The 22017-nt window shown below is 39.5% G+C and overlaps 1 pseudogene; it reads left to right on the top strand.

Moving 5' to 3' along the window:
- The first annotated feature begins 13206 nt into the window (after positions 1 to 13206).
- Positions 13207 to 21770, top strand: LOC113177062 (vomeronasal type-1 receptor 90-like; annotated as a pseudogene).
- Positions 21771 to 22017: the final 247 nt, after the last annotated feature.

The raw sequence follows: 22017 nt of genomic DNA, 5'->3' as shown, positions 1-22017 counted from the left end.
CTTGCACCATCCTTAGCCCTAGTACTAACTCTAGATCGAAACCTATCTCTAAAACTAACCCTAACCCAATCCCTCATCCTAACCCTGAAACTAGTTCGAACCCTAATGCTAATTATAAAATAGCCCTAACACTATCCCAAGCCCTAAAACAAAACCGAGCCATAACCCTAACACTAACCCTTCCCCTAGAACAAACCCTAACACACTCCAGCCTTAACCCCAGCCCTAATTTGACACCTAATCCTAACCCTAAACATAACCATGACCCTGACTCATATCCAAACACTAAACCTAGCTCTAAACATCACCCTAACCTTAAACCGAACCCTATCACTAGACCTAGCCCTACACCTAACCCTAAAACTAACCCTAATAGTAACCCTAGTTCTTACAATAGCTGTAACCATAACATTAGCCCTAACCCCAATACAAAACTAGCCCTAATCCAAGGCTTAACACAAGCTTTAAGCCTAAACCTAACCCTAACTCTAGTTTTAACCCTAGCTTTAACTCTATTTCTTACCCTAAGCAAATCCTCAAACTAATGCTATCCATATTCTTAGCACTAATCCATAGCCTAACCAAAGCCTAACTCTATAACTAGTCCTAACCCTAGCCTTCATTCTAGTTCTAACCATAACCTAAACCCTAACCCTATCCGTGACCATTATTCTACAATAACACTAATTTTAGGTCTAAATCTAAACCTAACCCTAAACCAAAACTTAACACTAGAACTACTGGTAACCTTATATCTAAATCTATCCCTAACACTAGTCGTAGACCTAAACTTAATCCGAAATCTAGCCATAACTATAGCTTTAGTCCAAAAGACAAAATAGACCTAGCCTTAACAATAACACTTAACTTAACCCAAATTCTAACCCTACCTCTAGACCTAACCCTGGTCCTAATTCTGCCTTTAACCCTAACCATTAACCTACCCGAGCACTGTCAGTGACACTAACACTAACCCTAGCTCTAAACTTAACTTTAACACTAAATCTAACCCTAAAACTACACCTAGCCCTAGAATTAACCATAAAACTAGTCTTAATCATTACTCTAGTTTTACATTAGCCATTGCCCTAACCTATCACAAAACCTTGACTTAATCCAAGCCCTACCTTAGTTAAACCCTAAAGATAACCTTAACAATAAGCCTAGCCCTAACCATAACCCTAAGCCTAACCCTAGACCAAATCCTAACCATAAACCTAGCCCTAACCCAAGCTCTAAACCTTTTAATTACCCTAAGATAACCATAAACCTTATGCTAACCCTAGACCAAACCCTATTCAGCACACTACCCTTAACCCTCTCCATTATCCTATACCTAACCTGAAACGTAAACCTAACTGTGTCATTACCCAATCTCTAAACATAAGTCTAATTTAAGCCCTAAACCTAAACTTTAACCTAACCCAAACCCTAAACTTGACTCAGACTCTAATAATACCCATAGCTCTAAACCTGAGCCTAACAAGAAACCTAACATTTACAATAAACCTAGCCATAAACCTAATGCTGAAACTATCCGTAACTGTACTCTAGACCTGGCATTAGACCTAGCTCTAATCCTAGCCCTAATCCTAATACAGAACTTAGCCCACATCCTAGCCATGAACCTCGCCTTAATCATAACCCTAACCCTAATGTTAACATTAACCTTAATTCTAATTCTCACCCTAGTCCTAAAAGTAGCTATATTCTCATCTCTTACCCTAAACCTAAACCTAACCCCAACCCTAACACTAACCCTAGCCCTCATCCAAGCACTAATTTAGCCCTATCCTTAACCCTAATCCTAGTCCTAAAACAAACTCTAACTCTCACACTAGCCCTATACCTAGTTCTAACCCAATTCCTTAGCATCATCATACACCTAGCCCTAAACGTAGGACTACCCTAGCTTTATATTTAGCTCTATCTCAAAACCTAGATCAAAACCTAACTCTAAATTTAACCATAACCCTAAGACTAAATCTAACCATAAGTCTACTCTTATCCCTAATCCTTAACCTAAGCCCAAATCTCACACTTACACTAGCCCTAACTCTAAGACTAATCTTAAAACTAGCCCTAACCCTACCACTAGCCCTAAAACAAAACTGAGTCATACCCCTAACCTTAACCCTTAACCTAAACCAAACCCTAACCCTACACCTTGGCCTAACCCTATCCCTAATTATAGTCTAATCCTAACCAAAAACTATCTCTGACCCTGACTCTGACCCTAACACTACCCTGGCTCTAAACATCATCATCAATGTAAACCTAACCATAACATTAGACCTATACCTTAACTCTAATGCTATAACTAGCTGTAATCATAAACCTACATCATACATTAGCAGTAGCCTTAACCCTAACCCTAAACTATCCCAAAACGTGGTCTTAATACGAGTCCTAAACCTAGCTTTAACCCTATACTTAAACCTAACACTAACCAAAACACTAGCCCTAATCCTATCATAACCCTAGCCCTAAACTTAGGGATAACCCTATCCATTACCTTAATGATAACCCTAATCCTACTGATAACTCTAGGCCTAACCCTAACACTATACATTACACTAAACCAAAACTAAACCATAAACATAATCCTGTCATTGCCCTACCCTAACTCTAACACTAATTTGAGCCCTGAACCCTTAACCCAAACCCTAATCCTGACCGTGATTCTAAAAATAACCCTAGATCTAAACCTGACCCTAACAAAACCCTTACACTGGACCAAGCCATAAATCTAACCCTAAATATATCCCTAACTGTAACCCTAGACCTGACATTAGCCATAGACCTAATACTATCCCTAACCCTAAAACAAATCCTAGTCCTCATAGTAGCCCTAAAAATAGCCTTCATAATAACCCTAACCCTAACCCTAGTTCTAACCCTAATACTAGCCTTCGCCCTTGCCCTAAACCTAGCTATAACCACATCCTTACCCTAAACTGAACCCGAACTCTAACCCTAACCCTAATGGTAACCCTTGCCTTATGCTTAGCCCTAGCACTAACCCTAGATCAAAACCTAACTCTAAATAAAACCCTAACTCTATGCCTAAGCCTTTTCCTAAAACTAGCCCTAACCCTAGTCCTAACATAACCCTAGCGGTAATTTAGCCCTATCCCTAAACCTAAACCTAACTCTAGCCCTAAGACTAACTCTAACTCTTACACTAGCCCTATCATTCGTTCTATTCTTATTCCTTACTGTAACCCTAATCCTAGCCCTTACCCTAGTGCTAACCCTTGCCCTATCCTTATCCTTAGCACTAACCTTAGGCAAAACATAACTCTAAATCTAGCCCTAAACCGAAGTCTAAGCCCAACCCTAACACTAGCCCAAACTATAACACTAATCCTAAAATGAGCCCTAACCCTAGACCTAGCCCTAAAACAAAACCAAGCCAGAGCTCTAAACCTAACCATTAACCTAAACCAAACCATAACCTTACAACTAGACCTAACCCTAGCTCTAATTTGAGTTGGAAGCCAAACCCTAAAACTAACCCTGAACCTGACACTGACCCTACACTTCTAGCTCTAAACATCACTCGAAACCTAAATTAACCCTAACACTAAACCTAGCTCTAAAACCCTAAAACTAGCCCTCATTATAAACCTAGTACTTACATTAGCTGTAACCCTAACCCTAGCCCTAACATAACCCAAAACCTAATCCTAACCCTAACTTCAAACCTAACCTAACCTTAACACTAGCCCTAATTGTAACCATAACTTTAGCCTTAAACTTTTCTCTAATTCTATCCAATAATATAACCATAACCAACCATAATGATAACCCAGGGCAAAAACCTAACCCTATCCTAAATTCTAACAATTTCATTACCCTAAACCTAACATGAATCCTAAATCTAACCCTATCATTACCCTAATCCTAATCCTAAAATTCATTCAAGCCCAAACTTGAATCCTTAACCTATCCCAAACCCTAACCCAGACCTTGACCATAATAATACCCCTAGATTGAAACTTGACTGTAACCCAACACCTAACCCTTAGCCTAGACGTAGCCATAAACCTAATCCTAAAACTATGTTTAACCATAATTCTGGACCTAAAATTAGCCCTAGCCCTAATCCTATCCCTAATTCTAAAAACACACCTAGCCCTCATCTAGCCCTAAAACTATCCTTAATCACAACCCTAACTCTAGCCCTACAACTAACCCTAATTCTAACCCTCACCCTACATCTAAATGTACCTATAACATCATCCCTTACCCTAAAATTAAACCTAACCCTAACCCTAACCCTAGGCTTAAACACAGAACCTAGCCCTATCCTAGCCCTAATTTAGCTCTATCTATAACCTTATCCTAACCCTAGCCCTAAGACTAACTCTAAATCTTGCCGTAGCCCTAGCCCTATCCTTAGTTATATCCCTATCTGCTACCATAAACCTAACCCTAGCCCTACCTCTTGCCCTCAAGTTAGTCCCAGCCCTAACCCTAATTCTAAATCTAACATTAAACTTAAGCCTAAGCCTAACACTAACACTAGCTCTAACCCTAATGATAATCATAAACTAGGCCTAACCCTAATCCCAGCAGTAAACCAAAACCAAGCAATAGCCCTAAACCTAAACTTTAACTTAAACCAAAAGCTAACACTCCATCTGCTGCAGTCTGGCTTGACACAAAATCATGAGCCACTCAAGCAGGAACAAACTTTATTATTTGAAAATGCCGCCAATGCCCTGTACACCCCTAGGAACAATCCCGATCAACCCACAGGGCGTTCTCCTGGCACCCCAGAGGAAGTTCCTCCCCCAGAATTTCCTCCTACTGTACTTCCCCAACCAATGAGAACTCTCCGGGAGTCCCATAACAGGCCAAGGTGAACAGCAGGAGTCCAATATCCATATGAATGTAAATCTTAACATAATCATATCATCTCAATGGCTAGCTGGCTTCACCTTTCAATCAAAAATGCCATGCATCATATTACTTGGCTGTGGCTCTTACCATCTCCCCCCTTCTGTTTAATTAAGCCACAAGCAATGTGGCTAGGGACCATGCCTGTTAGGTTTGTCCAATTCAACATATGGTTCTTACCCGTCATCGGAAAACTGACCTGTAGGCATCAGCCTCCTGTCTTAGGTTGATACCACTGCAATTGGACCATACCCGTCACTGACTACCGGTACAGCATATAGCCATACCTGTGGATAGGCCTATGCACCAGTGGGGGGGTGAGGTTCTTTGCCTCACCTCTGTTGGCCCCCAAATTTGGCCTTGGTGCCGGTGAGGGGGTGAAGTTCTTTGCCTCACCTCAGTTGGCCCCCAAAATTAGACCATCACTAGTAGAAGGGAGGAGGATACAGAAATGCCATGACACCAAGTCAATCGACGGCTCTTTAGGAAAAATTGCAACACTGGTGACACATCAGCAAAGATACGCCAGCACTACCATAATTCGCTGCATCAACAGATAGAGCACAATGCATACAAGTGATACATAGTCCAGGAAAGTTTTGTAAGCAGTTCAAAGCGGAGGAATATATCAATATGTCCATTTCCTCCCAAAATAAATCAACTCAGTGATTGAGCATTACTTGTTGAGTTATTATTCATTGATGCATCAGTTTATACAGTTTGTTGTGATAACTATTGAAGAAACTGTAGTTTGGTTTCATCTTGTCTTCACCGGCACTGGGATGAAGATAGGAATTCTGACAATGATGCTAAAAAAAAAAAATGTAACATTCCAACAGGTACTAAGAAAACAATTTTTTGAATGATTTACATTATCCTAAACAAAATTATTAAATATAATGAAAAGGAAAGGTGAAAGTAAACAAACAGATCTGTTAACCTGCTTATTTGTACATATATTAAAACAATCCTCAACAGCTGTTTACCCAATTTAAATTAAACCATTAAAATCACGTGAATAATAAAAAAAATTTGGATCCATTTATTCATGAGCTCTCCTCATATATGATATATGGACATACAGACATACAACACAAAACAGAAGTGTGCACACGTAACATACAACACATAAGACAATAGTAAAGGCCTTGTATCTTTAGCTAGGTAAAATCTCCATTGCAATGTTTAAAAACTCCATAGTCAAAACATAAAACTGATCAGAAAAACATTAACCTAGGTCTGTATGAGCTCAAAAATAAAATAGAACTTTATGATGTGGAAAAAAGCAATAATAAAATAAATACTGAAAAAAGCATCCTGGTTAATCACTGTCGCAGATGTAAGAATAGCCAAGCTGGAGTTCTGGATATCAGCTGTAATGGATTTGAATCAAATCATCTTCTCTTTGGTCTGTAGAAATTGTTTTAGTTAACCTTTCTGGAATCCAAATTGGCTGCTGTTCTCCCTGTGGAAAAACACAAACAGAACCCTGACTCCAGACAATCACTGGGTCAGGACCTTTCCATTGTCCTGTTAGAATATCCTTCCAAAGTACCTTAGGCTTATGTACATTTTTTGGATACAAATGTCTTTCCGCAGCACTAAGCTCTGATGAATCCAAATTTAAAAAGTTTAGAGTAAAAAGGGTTATTTTAAGTTTATCTTTGGGGGATATATACCCCTTTCATATTCCCTCCTTTTGTTTTAATAAGTACATTTTAATAGTTTGATGAGCTCTTTCAACTATGCCTTGTCCTTGTGGATTGTATGGAATTCCTGTTATGTGAGTAATGCCAAATGATGAGCAAAATTGTTTAAAAGAGGTAGAAGCATAACCAGGACCATTATCTGTTTTTAACTGTTTTGGAACGCCCACAGTGGCAAAATTTTGTAGGCAATGAGCTATAACATCTTTAGTTTTTTCTCCAGAATGAAGGGAGCCCATCAAAAATCCAGAAGAAGTATCAACTGTAACATGCAAATATTTTAGTTTTCCAAATTCTGGCAAGTGTGTGACGTCCATCTGCCAAATATGGTTGGGTTTCAATCCTCTAGGATTGACTCCAAGATTAATTTGTGGTAAAAAGGTCACACAATTTTGACATTGTTTTATTATATGTCTGGCTTGTTCTTTAGTTATTTTAAAATGCTTTTGTAAAGTATTAGCATTGACATGGAACCTTTTATGAAAATTTATAGCTTCTTCTATTGTGGAGAAAATATGTATGTCATGTGTAGATTTATCTGCTAATTTATTGCACAAACTAAGGGCTCCCAGCAATCCTGTATGTGCCCTGATATGTCCTATAAATAATGGATCTTTTCTGTCCCAGATTAGACTTTGTATAGTGGAAAACAAAGAGAAAACAGTAGAAGAAGGGGAAATCCTACCAGCATCTTCAAGGGATACAATAGCATTAACTACATACTGACTATCAGAAAATAAATTAAATACAGAATCTTTAAACATCATAAAAGCTTGTAATACTGCATTAAGCTCTACCTTTTGAGCTGATTGTTTGGGTACTAAAATTTTAAAAGTTTGATTAGGGGTAACTACTGCTGCTGTACCATTATTTGACCCATCAGTGAATATGTTTGGGGCATTCATGATAGGGGTTTTTCTTGTCATTTTTTAAAAACTACAGGATGCTTAGACCAAAAAGACAACAAAGGATTAGATGGTAAGTGATTATCAAATGAAACATTAGATTTACACATGATTATTGCCCAAGTATTTAACTCATTAGCTAACTCATCAATTTGATCCATAGTATATGGAGTAATAATTTTATTGGGAGAAATCGCAAACACTCCCTTTGCTGCTTTTATTCCTTTAAGTATTAATTGTTCTACAGCCTCAGGATATCTAGTAAGAATAGTGTTAGGAGAATAATGGACTTTCTTGCCAAAATACTCTTGTAGGAATATATTTTGTTGGTAGTACAATAAATAATAAAGACAAACTTATATCAATTCTATCCAAATGCATATTTTCATATATGTTTCAATGATTTTTAATGCCTTTCTTGCTTCAGGCATTAACATGCGGGGTGAATTTAGATCTGATGGACCTTTTAGAATATCAAATAAAGGTCCCAACTCTATTGTTGGTATGCCTAGATAAGGCCTTATCCAATTTATGTCTCCCAATAACTTTTGAAAGTCATTAAGTGATTTGAGTTAATCTACTCATATTTGAATTTTTGGTGGACTGACCATGGTTGAGGATAGTAGAACTCCTAAATAATTAATTTTAAGATTTAATTGTACTTAATCTATTGCTATTTCTAGATTATAATTTTTTAATAAATTTGTAAGTGTGGAATAACATTCTAGAAATGTGTTTTCATCTTTATGTGCCAATAACACATCATCCATATAGTGAAATATTTGTAGTTCAGGATTTTGATTTTTAAGTGGCTGGATTGCTTTGTTAACATAAATTTGACACATAGTTGGACTATTAGCCATCCCTTGAGGGAGTACTTTCCATTCATATCTCTGATCAGGACCTTCATGATTTAGTGCAGGGATAGTAAATGCAAAATGTGGACTATCCTCGGGATGAATTGGAATTGAAAAAAAAAACAATCTTTAATATCTATAGCTAAAACATACCAGGTTTTTGGTAAAGCAGACAATTGGAGAATCCCTGATTGAGCAGGTCCCATAATAACCATCTCATTATTAGTGGCTCTTAAATCTTGCAATAATCTCCATTTACCAGATTTCTTTTTAATGACAAAAATGGTAGTATTATGGGGAGATACGAAAGGTTGTATATGTCTCTCCGCTAATTGTTGTTTGACCAGGTCATGGGCTATTTGTATCTTTTCTTTAGTCAGGGGCCACTGAGGAACCCACACTGGTCTTTCTAATTTCCAAGTAATTTTGATTGTCTCAGTGGCCCTTTCTGAAAACCCAATCCATGTCTATTTATTTCTTGATCTATTTGAATTGGTGCTGTCATAACTTGTTCTTGTTCTCTTAATCTTTTTTCTTTCCTAAAGCCTTGTCTAGCCCTAGTAGTGGGCGCGTTAGGATTGATGTTATTTGTTAATGTCAAACCTAATTGATCTAGGACATCTCGTCCTCATAAATTTATAGGAAGATGATCCAATACATAGGTCGGTATAGTTCCTTCACATCATTCAGGATCCTTCCAATCTAATACCATTGCACTTGTATGAGGATTAGTTGCCACTCCTAGGCCTCAAAGTGTTTGAGTGGCTTGTTGTAATGGCCAATGTTTTGGCCATTCTTGATGAGATATGATGCTAAGTTCAGCACCTGTGTCCAGTAGCCCATTAAAGTCATGTCCTTGAATATTTAGTTTTAGCATGGGGTGAAAATCTAAATTTAAAGACAGCATAGCCCAATCTACACCTGTGGAGCCTAATCCCCTGGAACCTCTTTCTACAGTATGACTGGAAAATTTATCATGCAGGCTGGGTATTATTAATAACTGTGCTATTCTATCTCCTGGTGGAAATTACTGATATACCTCTTGGAGAACTAGCTATAATTTTTATTTCACCCTCATAATCAGGATAAATTACCCCAGGACTTATTATAAGTCCTTTTAGTGTAGAATAACTGCATCCCAATAATAAGTCTACTGTTCCTTGGGGAAGAGGTCCTTTTACTCCTGTGGGAATTATTTTAACTCCCATCTCTGGAGTTAGTACTGCTCTGGCAGAGGCGCAGATGTCCAAACCTGTGCTTCCTCTAGTGTGTCTGATGAGGGATTTAATGGATAATGCGTTCTAAGCACTACCTTGATGGTGCTGCTGGGTTCCTCCATTGCCCCATATATTTTTGGTTTTGAGCCCTGGATAAAAATAAAATGGTTTCTTGGATATTACACCAAAAAAAATAGGCAACCAACTCAGTCATACACAAATGGTATGACATAAAACTAAAAAAGCTTCTGAAACAGAAAGATAAACAGCAGTCAACAGACAACCCATGGAATGGAGAACACATTTTCAAATCACATATTGAAAAGAGGTTAATTTTGAACATTTACTAAAACCTCCTAGAATTTAGTAAAAATGTTCATAACCTTTTTTCAAAATAGCACAAGACTTGAACAGATATCCCATCCATGGAAAGACACAGATATGACCAAGAAGCAATAAAATGATGTTCAACATCAACTAGTTCTCAAGGAAATACAAATCAAATCCACCATAAGATTTCCTGTCACATCAATCTGGATGGCTATGATGTGAAAAGAAAGACAACCATTACTCTCAAATATATGCACTGTTGGCAGGTTATGATGGTTAATTTTCCATAGTTCTGAAACCAGTCCTGGTGGTGTGCTCCAGGAACAAGGGGCGGGGCCTTCCTGTGCTCCAGTCACGCCCTGTGGTCATGCATGCCCCTCTGTGGGAGTCAGCATTGCTAGAGGACATGGTGCTCCCTTGTTTGTGGCAGTCTTACTCACAGCATCCAAGATGTGAAGGTACTTGAGGCCACCCAAGGACAGATGGTCAGAGAAAATGTGGCAACATGCTGAGTCTTTTAACAGTGGCAAATTCTGCCATTCACCACTCTGAAGAACATTATGGTAACTGATGTTGGCCAATTAAAGAAGCAGAGCTATTCATGGTTCTAAAGGGTGAAATTTAAGGAAACAGAGTGACATTTTGATTGCATATGATTGGCAGGAAAGGGTCATTGCCCTTAAATGGGTATAACATTTCCGTTTCTCCCAAGACTTGCTGTGTACCAGTGAGCTTACCCTAACAACACCATAGAAGGCATTGCATTTTTTTATGATGGTAGAGTTCATGGTCAATTCATGGGTACTTTCCATACCTACTCTTCCCAGAGCAATAACTGCTCTTGAGCCTGCAACATTCTTGAAGTGGATGGCATTCTTCTATGATGAATGTGAATAGCAGGGGGATCACAACCACACCACAGATGTTAACCTCCCAGCTGAATGCTTGCAGGAAGGGGGATTCTGCTGTTTCCCTGTGGTACAAGCCACAAGTTGGCCCAATTATTTCAATCAGGTTTGACTCTGTGCTTTAAGAGCCTGGAGGAAGTTACCAGCTGGGGAGGTCCAGTTTCTATACATGGCTTAAGGCAGAAAAAGCCACTGAGGACTTGACACAGTTTATTGACAGAGTAAACAAGGCGATAGAAGGAAAGGTGTCTCATGAAGCAACCTGGGTGGCCTTAGCCAAGGAGTTGATCTATAACAGATTAAATAAGGAACGTAGAGCAGCAGAGGTGCCAGTACACAATGACACAAGATGATAGGAGTTTTGGCCACCAGTTTTGACACAGATGATAGGATATAGGGACACAAGCAGCTCAAGACTCTCTGCTCGCCTCAGCCATGGCAGTTGCATAAAAGCAGGACTAAGGAGGTTTGCAGACAGCTAGTCAGAGACTGCAAAAAATGTGCACCTTTTCTCCCCATTGGCCCTTTACAAACTGCTGGACTGAATCCCTGAGGGTTAAAATTGAATGCTTTATGGCAAAGAGATGTCATTAATTTTCCCTCTTTTGGAAATCTGAAATAGATTCATGTAATCATTGATGTCTGTCAATGTTGTGTGATGGCCACAGTCTCCACAAGAGAAACCACAGAACAATCATCTCCCATTTATTAAAATGTTCTGAACTATGAATGTTCCCATGTCTATTAAAATTGACAAAGGGCCAGCTTCTACTAGCAAGACGTTTCAGGTGGTTGGTGATGATCAGCATATAAAGCACTTAACTGGGATCCACTACAACCCACAGGCTCAAGACATCATAGAGTGGACTTGCAGACCACGCTCCAAGCCAGAGAGGGCAAACAATACCAAGTCCCCTCTCTCAATGCCTTGGACAAAACCTTATTTTCTTTAAATTTTCTTTCAATTTCAAAAATTTCTATGGAAACAGAAGCCCATCAATGTAGGGCTCCCCTCATGGGGCCCTCTCATCTACCTATATTCTCATGGAAAGATCCCATCACAAATGCCTGGCATGGTCCAGGGCCCCTCCTAACCAAGTGTCAAGGGTTTGTATATGTTAACAGGAGCCTCGCCCCATCTGAATGTCTTCCAGAAAGTCAAGCACTGGGCCCCCCAGAGCTACCAACCAAGAGGTTGAATGAACTAATTCTGGAGGAAAAACCTTACAAGCAAAAGACTCAACAACATAAACAGACCTCACGTAAAGTAACCTGGGTGATCTTAAAGATCTTGTTGAACAAGCCACCAGATTGGCCAATTTTCCTGATGGCAGCCCCATCCCTGAGCCTACTATGATGGTGGCCCTACTGTGTGCAATGCTCACTGCCAATGGTGAAGGCTCCCATCAGGTAAATTGGGCTTTGGTCTCTAGGCCATTACCTTTACAATCACTAATTAGGAAGGGGCTTTCCTTAAGCTCTTCTCTAATAATTCCAACCTTGTTGATCCTCAGCTCTCCATCCAGGAGGTGACCGAACCCTGGAATGCCAGAATTTCCACACCAACTCTGCCCATTTGTTTCTCCATAGTATATAATAAGACATATAATCAAGGCAGTCTTCTCTGTTTTACTATTGCCCATGAAACTGTTGTAGATAACTATAATCAGGCATATGTTGGGCTGTCTCTCACTGACCTTAGAGTTATAGTTAGTGCTAACTATAGCCATAGACTCCCCCATGGCAAATGAAAGGAACCCTGGTGGCCAACATGTCCAACAATCCTTTTTGGAAATCCCCCCTCAGATAATGATAGCATGCTGTGGAATCAACATGTCACTGCTATACCTCATCTTCTTGATAAGAGGAACTTCTCTGGGGAAGAAAAACATCTATGCAACTGGGTGGGTGCAGCTTTCTGGAATGTAGCTGATGTGCCCCCAAAACCATATGGGCCACTGCAGTACCTGCTTCATGGGACAAGCTGTTACCAACTGTTATGCAGGAAATCAGTATGGCATAATGGGTATCACACCTATATTGCTAGCTGCTAGCTCCATCAAATGGGCAGCAGCTGGCTGAATGAATGGGTCTATAGTGAGTCCAGACTCTGATCATGGATTTGCCTTGTGCCAAATTACACCCATATTCATGATGCACAAGCTTGTTTACACAACCCTTTGCCATGCTAATAATCAATGATACTGATGACATAAATATCAATCATACAGAGATCTCTTGTGCAGTCAATAGATCCTTCTGGCTTACAAATTGTCTAACTCCTGGTATGAAAACTAAAAATTATATTTCTCCTTAGAGTGTCCCCAGAAATCTGGCTTCCAGTGAGCCTGTCCAGAGAGTGGAGGGGTGCTTCAGACATGGAGATGAAGAACCTTCTGAAGGAGATCCTGCTCTGGACAAGGCGTGCAATTAGCCTCATCATTACTGGGATTATTGCCCTGGTAGCCAACATTGCCACCACAGCCACTGTCACTGCTTTGCTCACTTTGAGTGTCCAGATGGCTCAGACTATGAACAATGTGTCTACTGCCATGGCAGAAGCCCTTGCCATTCAAAATGACCTAAATAAACAGTCCTGAGCTGCTATTTTAGTCATTCAGGAAGAGGTAGACCTCGACCAGGAACAACTAGATATCCTGTTTATGTTGCATATCTCACTTGTGACCCTGAATTCCAGACTATTTGTGTCACCCAATATGCTGTATCTGAAAATGTAACCTTACACTTCTCCCATTTTTCTCAGTATATTAAGGGGACTTGGGATGCTGACTATGTTATGATCATGCATAACCTTACCACAGCAATTGTCAAAACCAATGAGATGAAGGTGTCTATCTTGACAACCTCCTCTTTCCTCCAGGGATTGACTGAACATTGAAAAAACCTGATAGCCAAATTAACTAAGCTGTATAATGCTATCACCCTGGCCCTACTGTTTATAATAGTGTTAATATTTTCTTGTGTTGTGTGACACTTATGTAATCCTGTGAAGGCCTGGGAATGAAAAAGAGCAATGCTGGCTGAAATCCTTGCAGCACAGTCAGAGGGGGGAGATGTGAGGACAAGTTAATGGAGTACTGCATACATGGCATATGTTAAGGGCATCTGAGTGGCAGGCCACTCCCCTGTGCTAGGCAAGTGAGGGGCAAACCCCTTACCCCATAGGCATAGCCTTGGGTGTGAGGGCATATATTTCAGACTTGCACTTGCTCCATGGCCCAATCCTTGATTGGTCTCTGCAAGGACAGTTGGACAGAAAGTGTATTGGCTGCCTATAATCTACTAAGCTACTGGCTGAATATATATATATATATATATATATATATATATATATATATATATATATACACACACACACACACACACACACACACATACACACATGGTAACTGTGCAATAAAATCAGACCTGCTTTATGTTTGGTCTCTGGAGGTCTTCATTAGTGACTCTGCAGCCACACTCTCCTCTGCCCTGTTCCATGGACATCCTCGGTGGAAAAGAAAGCCCATGTAAAAGATGTTCCATCTGCTGCTATGACTGCAGCTCACAGCCTCCATCTCTGTCTCTGTTTTCCTATTTTCTTTCACGTGCACTTTTGTGTGATGCCACAGCTTGGATCCTGAAATCTTCATTATGGAAGTCCTGGTGCACATGAGCATTAATGTATAAACTCAGGTGACCCACGTGAGAATGGAGTGGGGGAAGAGGGTGCCTATCAGACATTGTAGAGAGAGGACCTTCAGAGCCACAGGAGGCACGAAAAGACTCCCCAGAATCCAGGCATCACGACATGTGGAATGAGTATGGGCTAATTTGAACTTTGGATGAAAGTGAAAGAACTTGGGGTTTCCACATAATTGGGACAGACATTTTTTTTATGTTAATGGAACTTGGAGGAAATTTTGAGCATGCCTCTCCCCAGATGGCTGTTATCCAGAACAGAATTCAATCAAGGGGCAAGTGGAACATTCAACTGGGGACTCCATTGTCCTGTGCTCCCCAGTGGGATCCCATCATCTAACTATAGACACTCAAATTACAGGCTACAGAGAGATGAGTTCACCCTTTCCTTAAAAGTGTGGAGGTTATTCTCAGGTGCACCAAGTGGCTGGTATCCACCCAGCTAAGCTCTTCTCTGTTTCCCTAGATGTAGGCTGTGAGTACATGGGTTTCTAGGATGAGGGAGGAAGGGGCAAACTGGGTCTCCTAGTGAGTGTTTTGTAGCTTTAGAAGAGCTACCCAGCATTAAACACAGTGCTCAACCAGAAAACGGTGCTCTGTGAGATGCAATGAAGGAAATCTTCCTAAGATATGTCATTCTTTAGTTTTGAGACTTAGAAAATTACTCCTTGTTTTCCATAAGAAATTTCATTTATTTAAGGTTCCCATTTAATTTTCTCTGGAAAATTGTGTATGCTATCTGTGCTGTCTCCTGTTTTCTATGTTATTTAGTCCTATACAAATAATCAGAGAAGTAATCATGTTCCCCATCTCCTTTTTATTAAGTGTGCTCAGCTTGGCTTCTCTCATCTTCCTGAAAAAATGGAATGCTCCTTGATATGCGATTTTCTAAATTTTCAGAAATTAAAAAGTAAATTTGCAGAAACCTGAAAGTAACAGGGATGACGTTATATTACCCAAACCATGTGTTGGAATTTCTCATGAAATCTTCCTTGTCCTACATTTAATCTCACAAATTAAAAATGAATGGCGCCTCTTCATATTTTGTGCTCTGCTCATTACCCAATTTCGAGTGAGAGGGCAGTGGTCCTGTGTCACTTTCACATGAAAAGACAAGTGAACCTGATAGTGGTTTCCTTTTCCTTGCCTCCAAAAGATATGGGAATATAATTTTCAATTGTTGAGCAGGAAGAATATATGGTCCATTCATCTGGTCTCTTTTTATTATTCATTTAAAAATTCTCCTCCCCATTTCCCTCATAATGGTTGTGTTTGATATGCATTTTGTTAGGGAGAATATTTGGAAAAGTTGATCCTCATTCTGTTCAGGTGTCTGTGCCCACATTTATTTTTTTAAGTTCATATTTTCATGCAAATGCAGTTAAAGAACAAATATGAGACTATTCCCTTTTTTCTTCTTTTAGCAAATTGAACTTGGCTCATGTCATTATTGACCTCATCAGGGAAACAAATCCTCCTGCAGGTATGTTTGGGTTTCCCAGTAAGGATAGCTTAGTGTCTGTGATGAAGCTCCTTTGGAGTTTCTTGTTGCTGTTATAAAAGTAACTTTTTAAATACTGAACCTGAAGTCAGATTTCAAACTATTGTTATTGTGTAGTTGTAGATGGGAACCTTGAGCTTTACTGAAATCTTTCCAATTTATGGAAACAATGGGTGATAATCAACCAGATTTTTCAGGAATTGCCATCACTCATTTACCCAAATAATCTACAGGCTTTCCTCCTTCATATTCCTGTAGCTTGCACATTTCACAGTGGCTTTTCACACAGCATAGCACCTGGATGGTAGTGGTTGTGCCCTCCCTGATGTGCAAGCTGTTCCTCCCTAGTGCTCTTCATAGTTTCCCAGCTAGAACTGTGATGCAAAGTACAGCTTGCTGCCCAATTTCCCCTCAGTCCCAAACTCACATGAACCAGAACCAGCCCCCCTCTCGGAACTCAATTGTTCATCTTTAGTTAACATACAGTAGGTGATGGGAGCAGGGGGAGGTTTAAGTACATGGATAAGACAAAACAAATTATGCTCCTTTGTTGCTGTTATTATTATTATTATTATTATTATTATTATTATTATTATTGCACCAAGGTTTGAACCCAGGGATGCTTAAATACTGAGCCTTATCCCTAGTCTTTCTAACATTTTATTTAGAGACAGGGTCTTGCTATTAGGCTTAGGTCCTCACTAAGTTGCTGAGGCTAGTATCAAAAATGCAATTCTCTTGCCTCACACACCCACAGTGTGGGGATTACAGATGTGCACCACCATGCCCAACCCATGTTACTTTCCCTGTGATTTATGTCCCCCTCTGTGCACTGTCCAGTATTTTTTAGAATACTTGGCTTTCTCTTGTTTAAAAAAATGTTTTTGCTTCAAAGAGTATGTTTACAAGTACCATCACCGAGTTAAGTGCCTTAGTTGAGGAGGCCCCTTGAACACATTGCAGGGGGATAAGAAGTTCTCATCTTGTCTCTGAGGCTCTAAACTCCTCTGTGCTGAGTGGCAAGACTGATGGCTGGGAGAGGACATGCCTGGTGATTTATTTTAGCTTGTATTATGAAGGGCTCCTGATCACCATAATGCTTTATAATATAAAGGACATATTATCACAGACATAGCTGTATACTTACCTTTAGAATACTTACATATTTTATATTATTTCAGTAAATAAGGTATATGTCTGATGCAGATGATATACAAATACATCAGTATGTGATCTAAACTTTGGACAGAAGCTGGGCACAGTTGTGCATGCCTATAATTCCAGGGGCAATGTTGAGGCAGAAGCATAATTTCAAAGTCAGCCTCAGTATTCTAGGAAGGCCCTAAGCATCTTAGCACAATTCTGTCTCTAAATTTCAAAAGGAGGTGGAGTGGACTGAAAATGTTGCTCAGTGATCAGAAACCCATTGGTAAAAACCCTGGAACCAGAAAAAAATATGAATACACCTAGATAACTCTAGAAATACATGATCTCTCCTTCTTCTGCAAAGTTTTTGTAGATAGTGTGTTCACTTACTCTCATATGCACTGAAGAAAGGATATTTCTTTTTCTTGGTACTATGCTGGAATTTCACTTTCAAAAAAAAAAAGAATTTCTGGTCATTTTTAAGCAACAATGAATTGAGGTTTTAATTTCTGCATGGTACTGGACATTCATGGCTTCTTCTCATCCATGCTTTCTCCAAAACATCTACCTTCACATGAATAGATTTTTAAGTAACACTGATAATAATTTTATCTAATTCTTGGATGTACAGGTGATTAAAATGTTACTATAAATTTTATAATGGTAGGTGTTTGAGTGTCCCTATGTTTTCAAATAATTTAAACATAATGAAGTAAAGTCTCCATTTTCCAGAAATGGCATAAAAGAATGTAATTTCAGCATTATTGTTTTATTTTTTTTTTATTTTAGAATGTTGTAAATAAATGATTATATATGTATAGATATAGACAGGTGTATAGATGATAGATAGACAGATCAGAGAGAGAGAGAGAGAGAGAGAGAGAGAGAGAGAGAGAGAGAATACCTGGAAACCCTGAGTTTTTCTTAAATCTTTTCAATTCACAGAAACAATGGATGATATGCATATTGTAAAGACATTCTGTAAATCTTCACCAGTACATATATCACTTTAAAATAAATAGGTATATGAGAAGAGATGTGCGTCAGTTTTATGTACAAGGACATCCTAGAATAACAGGGCCATGTGCCTGTGATCATCTGTGATACATAACACATCTAACAGATGTGCCCTTATGTAAAATACTTCAAGTGTCTTTCCCAAGCTTGTCCTGGGAGGAGATAAAATATGCTAATGAGTAAAAAAATAAAGTTATCATTTTTGCCCGTTCACCACATTTCAGAAAAAAACGAACTTTTTCCCAAAATTTTTCTTATAGAATTTTTCTTTCAGTCAATTACTACATATCCTCACTCATGTAGGGAATCTAAATATGTTGCCCTCATAGAAGTGCAGCTCAACAGAGGCTGGGAAGGGGCAGTGAAAGGAGTAGTCAGAGGAGGGGTGAGGGGAATCTGGGCACAGCTGTAGGGCTGGGGGTCAGAAGTTCTCATGTTTATAGCTAAATGTGGTCGCCAGAGTCTACATCAGGTGATTCCATTTGACCAAATAACAGTTTTGAGACTCTGCACACTTAGAAATTATGCAATTTGAGATAATCAAAATGTTAATTCCCCTAAAGTGTTCACCTAGCAATGTCAACATGTATTGAATTTTAATATGAGACTCCCTAAGTTCAGATACTATGTCAGCTAAAGGTTAAAAAAAATAAACAAATCTGGTTTTCAATGTTTAAACAAAACCTGTAATTACACTCTGAATTATCACGTGGCAAAAAAAAATAGACAACAAGATAACAAATAACCCAATCAACAAATGGGCCAAGGACCTAAACAGACACTTCTCAGAGGAGGACATACAATCAATCAATAAGTACATGAAAAAATGCTCAACATCTCTAGCAGTCAGAGAAATGCAAATCAAAACCACCCTAAGATACCATCTCACGCCAGTAAGATTGGCAGCCATTATGAAGTCAAACAACAACAAATGCTGGAGAGGTTGTGGGGAAAAGGGTACGCTTGTACATTGCTGGTGGAACTGTAAATTGGTTCGGCCACTTTGGAAAGCACTATGGAGATTCCTGGGAAAGCTGGGAATGGAACCACCATTTGACCCAGCTATTGCCCTTCTCGGACCATTCCCTGAAGACCTAAAAAGAGCATACTACAGGGATACTGCCACATCAATGTTCATAGCAGCACAATTCACATTAGCAAGTCTGTGGAACCAACCCAGATGCCCTTCAATGGATGAATGGATTAAAAAATGTGGCATCTATACACCATGGAGTATTACGCAGCACTAAAAAATGACAAAATCATGGAATTTGCAGGGAAATGGATGGCACTAGAGCAGATTATGCTTAGTGAAGCTAGCCAATCCCTAAAAAACAAATACCAAATGTCTTCTTTGATTTAATGAGAGCAACTAAGAATAGAGCAGGGGGGAAGAGAAGGAAGAAAAGATTAACATTAAACAGAGACATGAAGGGGGAGGGAAAGTGAGAAAAAAGGGGAATAGCATGGAAATGGAGGGAGACCCTCATTGTTATACAAAACTACATATAAGAGGTTGTGAGGGGAATGGGAAAATAAACAAGGAGAGAAATGAATTACAGTAGATGGGGTAGAGAGTGAAGATGGGAGGGGAGGGGAGGGGGGATAGTAGAGGATAGGAAAGGTAGCAGAATACAACTGTTACTAGTATGGCATTATGCAAAAATGTGGATGTGTAACTGATATGATTCTGCAATTGTGTTTGGGGTAAAAATGGGAGTTCATAATTCACTTGAAGCCTATGTATGAAATATGATATGTCAAGAGCCTTGTAATGTTTTGAACAACCAATTTAAAAAAAAAAGATTTCTATGAATGAGGATCTGCAGAAGTCTAAAAAACTGAAGAATTCCACAGAGATCCTACTGCACAGCAAGCCTTCCCTCTATGGAAAACATGCTTCATACTGTTTCATGCATGGTATGACATGTACAGACATGATGAGGTTTTGTTCAGCTTATAGATGAGATGAGTCCAGAGCCCAGGTTCATGGGCTTCTCAAAATTGAATTCTTACCCTTAAATCGAAGATTATATGGGTATATTCAACCCATCAGGCTTCAGAGGTTGCAATACATAGCATTTTCTCTGTGAATATATTAACAAAATCACATGTGTTCATGAACAAACCAGAATAAAGGTAACAGAAAGCTAACATAAGTATGCATGGCCTAAGACATTGAGACTCTTTGCTTAGGAGGGTTTTCTTTCTAATTAAACCTTCATAATTTCAATGGACCAAAAGTACATAGTCCTTACTGCAGTGAGGAAACATATTCCACCTTTGCAGTCAGATATCCACCAAGAAAAATTTAAGATTATATCAGGGAAATGTTTTCTATAACATTAGAGCTTGTGAATGAGAAATATATGACAGATGTGATCATTTTTAATGCATAGGAAATCCTTTTGTACTTTGCATAAAATGTAATCCAGCCATGATTGGGAAATGATGGGAAAAGAGAGAGGAAATAACTGTTTCCAGGGTGTGTGTCAGCAAAACTTCATTTAGAGGGAAAGAAGGCATTGGGATAGGGCAACAAATTTTCCTCCTGGCAACAGTGTTGGCTGAGATGGATGAAATTTAATATTTGTGATAATTCATTTTGTTACTTTTCTCCCTAAGACATGTACTCCATGATTCCTTATTCCTAAAGATGACAAAAAAAAAATAGTGCATGGTGTTATTAACTTAAGAAGCACCTTTTACTCTGAAGTGAAAATTGGGATCTTGGCCAACACCATCCTCTTTCTGTTCTGTGTCATCAAGTTTCTCTGTGACAAGAGGCTCAAGAACACAGACTGGATCGTCAGTCTCTTGGCCCTAACCCACCTACTGATGCTGCTCACCATGGGGTTCTTAGCTGCAGACACTTTTACATCTCGGGTGGGGGGGGGGGCTTTGGGGTGATGTCACATGTAAATCAGTTGCCTACTTGTATATGTTGATGAGGGGCCTGTCCATTTCTGCCACCTGCCTGCTGAGTGTCCTGCAGAGCATCACCCTCATGCCCAGAAGCTCCTGCTTGGCAAAGTTCAAGCCTAAGTCTTCACAGGACAGCGTGAGAGCCCTTCTCTTCCTGTGGGTCTTCTATATGTCCTTCAGTGCCCACTTTTCCATCTGAGCTGTAGACAACTCCACTGTGACCTCAGAGGGCCTTATATTCCTCAGTGATTCCTGCACTATCTTGCCCATGAGCTACTTCCTCAGGCATTTGTTTACCGTCCTGGGTGCATTACGGGATGTGTTCCTTATAGGGATCATGACCCTCTCCAGTGGGTACATGGTGACTCTCGTGAATAGGCATAGAGGCAGTGCCACCACCTTCACAGCACCAGCCTGTCCCCAAAAGCCTCCCCAGAACAGAGGGCCACCAGGGCCATCCTGGTGCTCCTGGGAATTTTTGTGCTCATGTACTGTTTGGACTGTGTCATCTCCTTTTCAAGAACCATGTGGAACAATGACCCTATGTGCCGTTCTGTCCAGATCATGGTGTCCAATGGCTATGCCACCATCAGTCCTTTGGTTTTCATCTTCACGGCAAGACAAAGCATTGCCTTTTTGAAATGTTTGTAGGGGAAGAACAGTCAACATTGAATTATTGCATGATGGGTCTGTTCTCGACCTGAGCCACCACACAGCTGTGCATCAACACATCATGAAAAACTGAGTTTGCTTTCTGTTTTGGATGAATGCAAAAAGTAGTTTTTAAAAATGATTACATTGAGCTTGAAAATGAGAAAAACATGACAGATTATTGTCCATATGGCTCCAACAAAGCTAATAACTTTATATTTCTGATTGATGTGTGAAAGAAACCGTA

Source organism: Urocitellus parryii, chromosome 7, assembly GCF_045843805.1.
Source record: "Urocitellus parryii isolate mUroPar1 chromosome 7, mUroPar1.hap1, whole genome shotgun sequence".
Taxonomy (NCBI): domain Eukaryota; kingdom Metazoa; phylum Chordata; class Mammalia; order Rodentia; family Sciuridae; genus Urocitellus; species Urocitellus parryii.
Note: the sequence above shows the minus strand (reverse complement) of the source record. Positions and strands in the feature narration are given on the sequence as shown.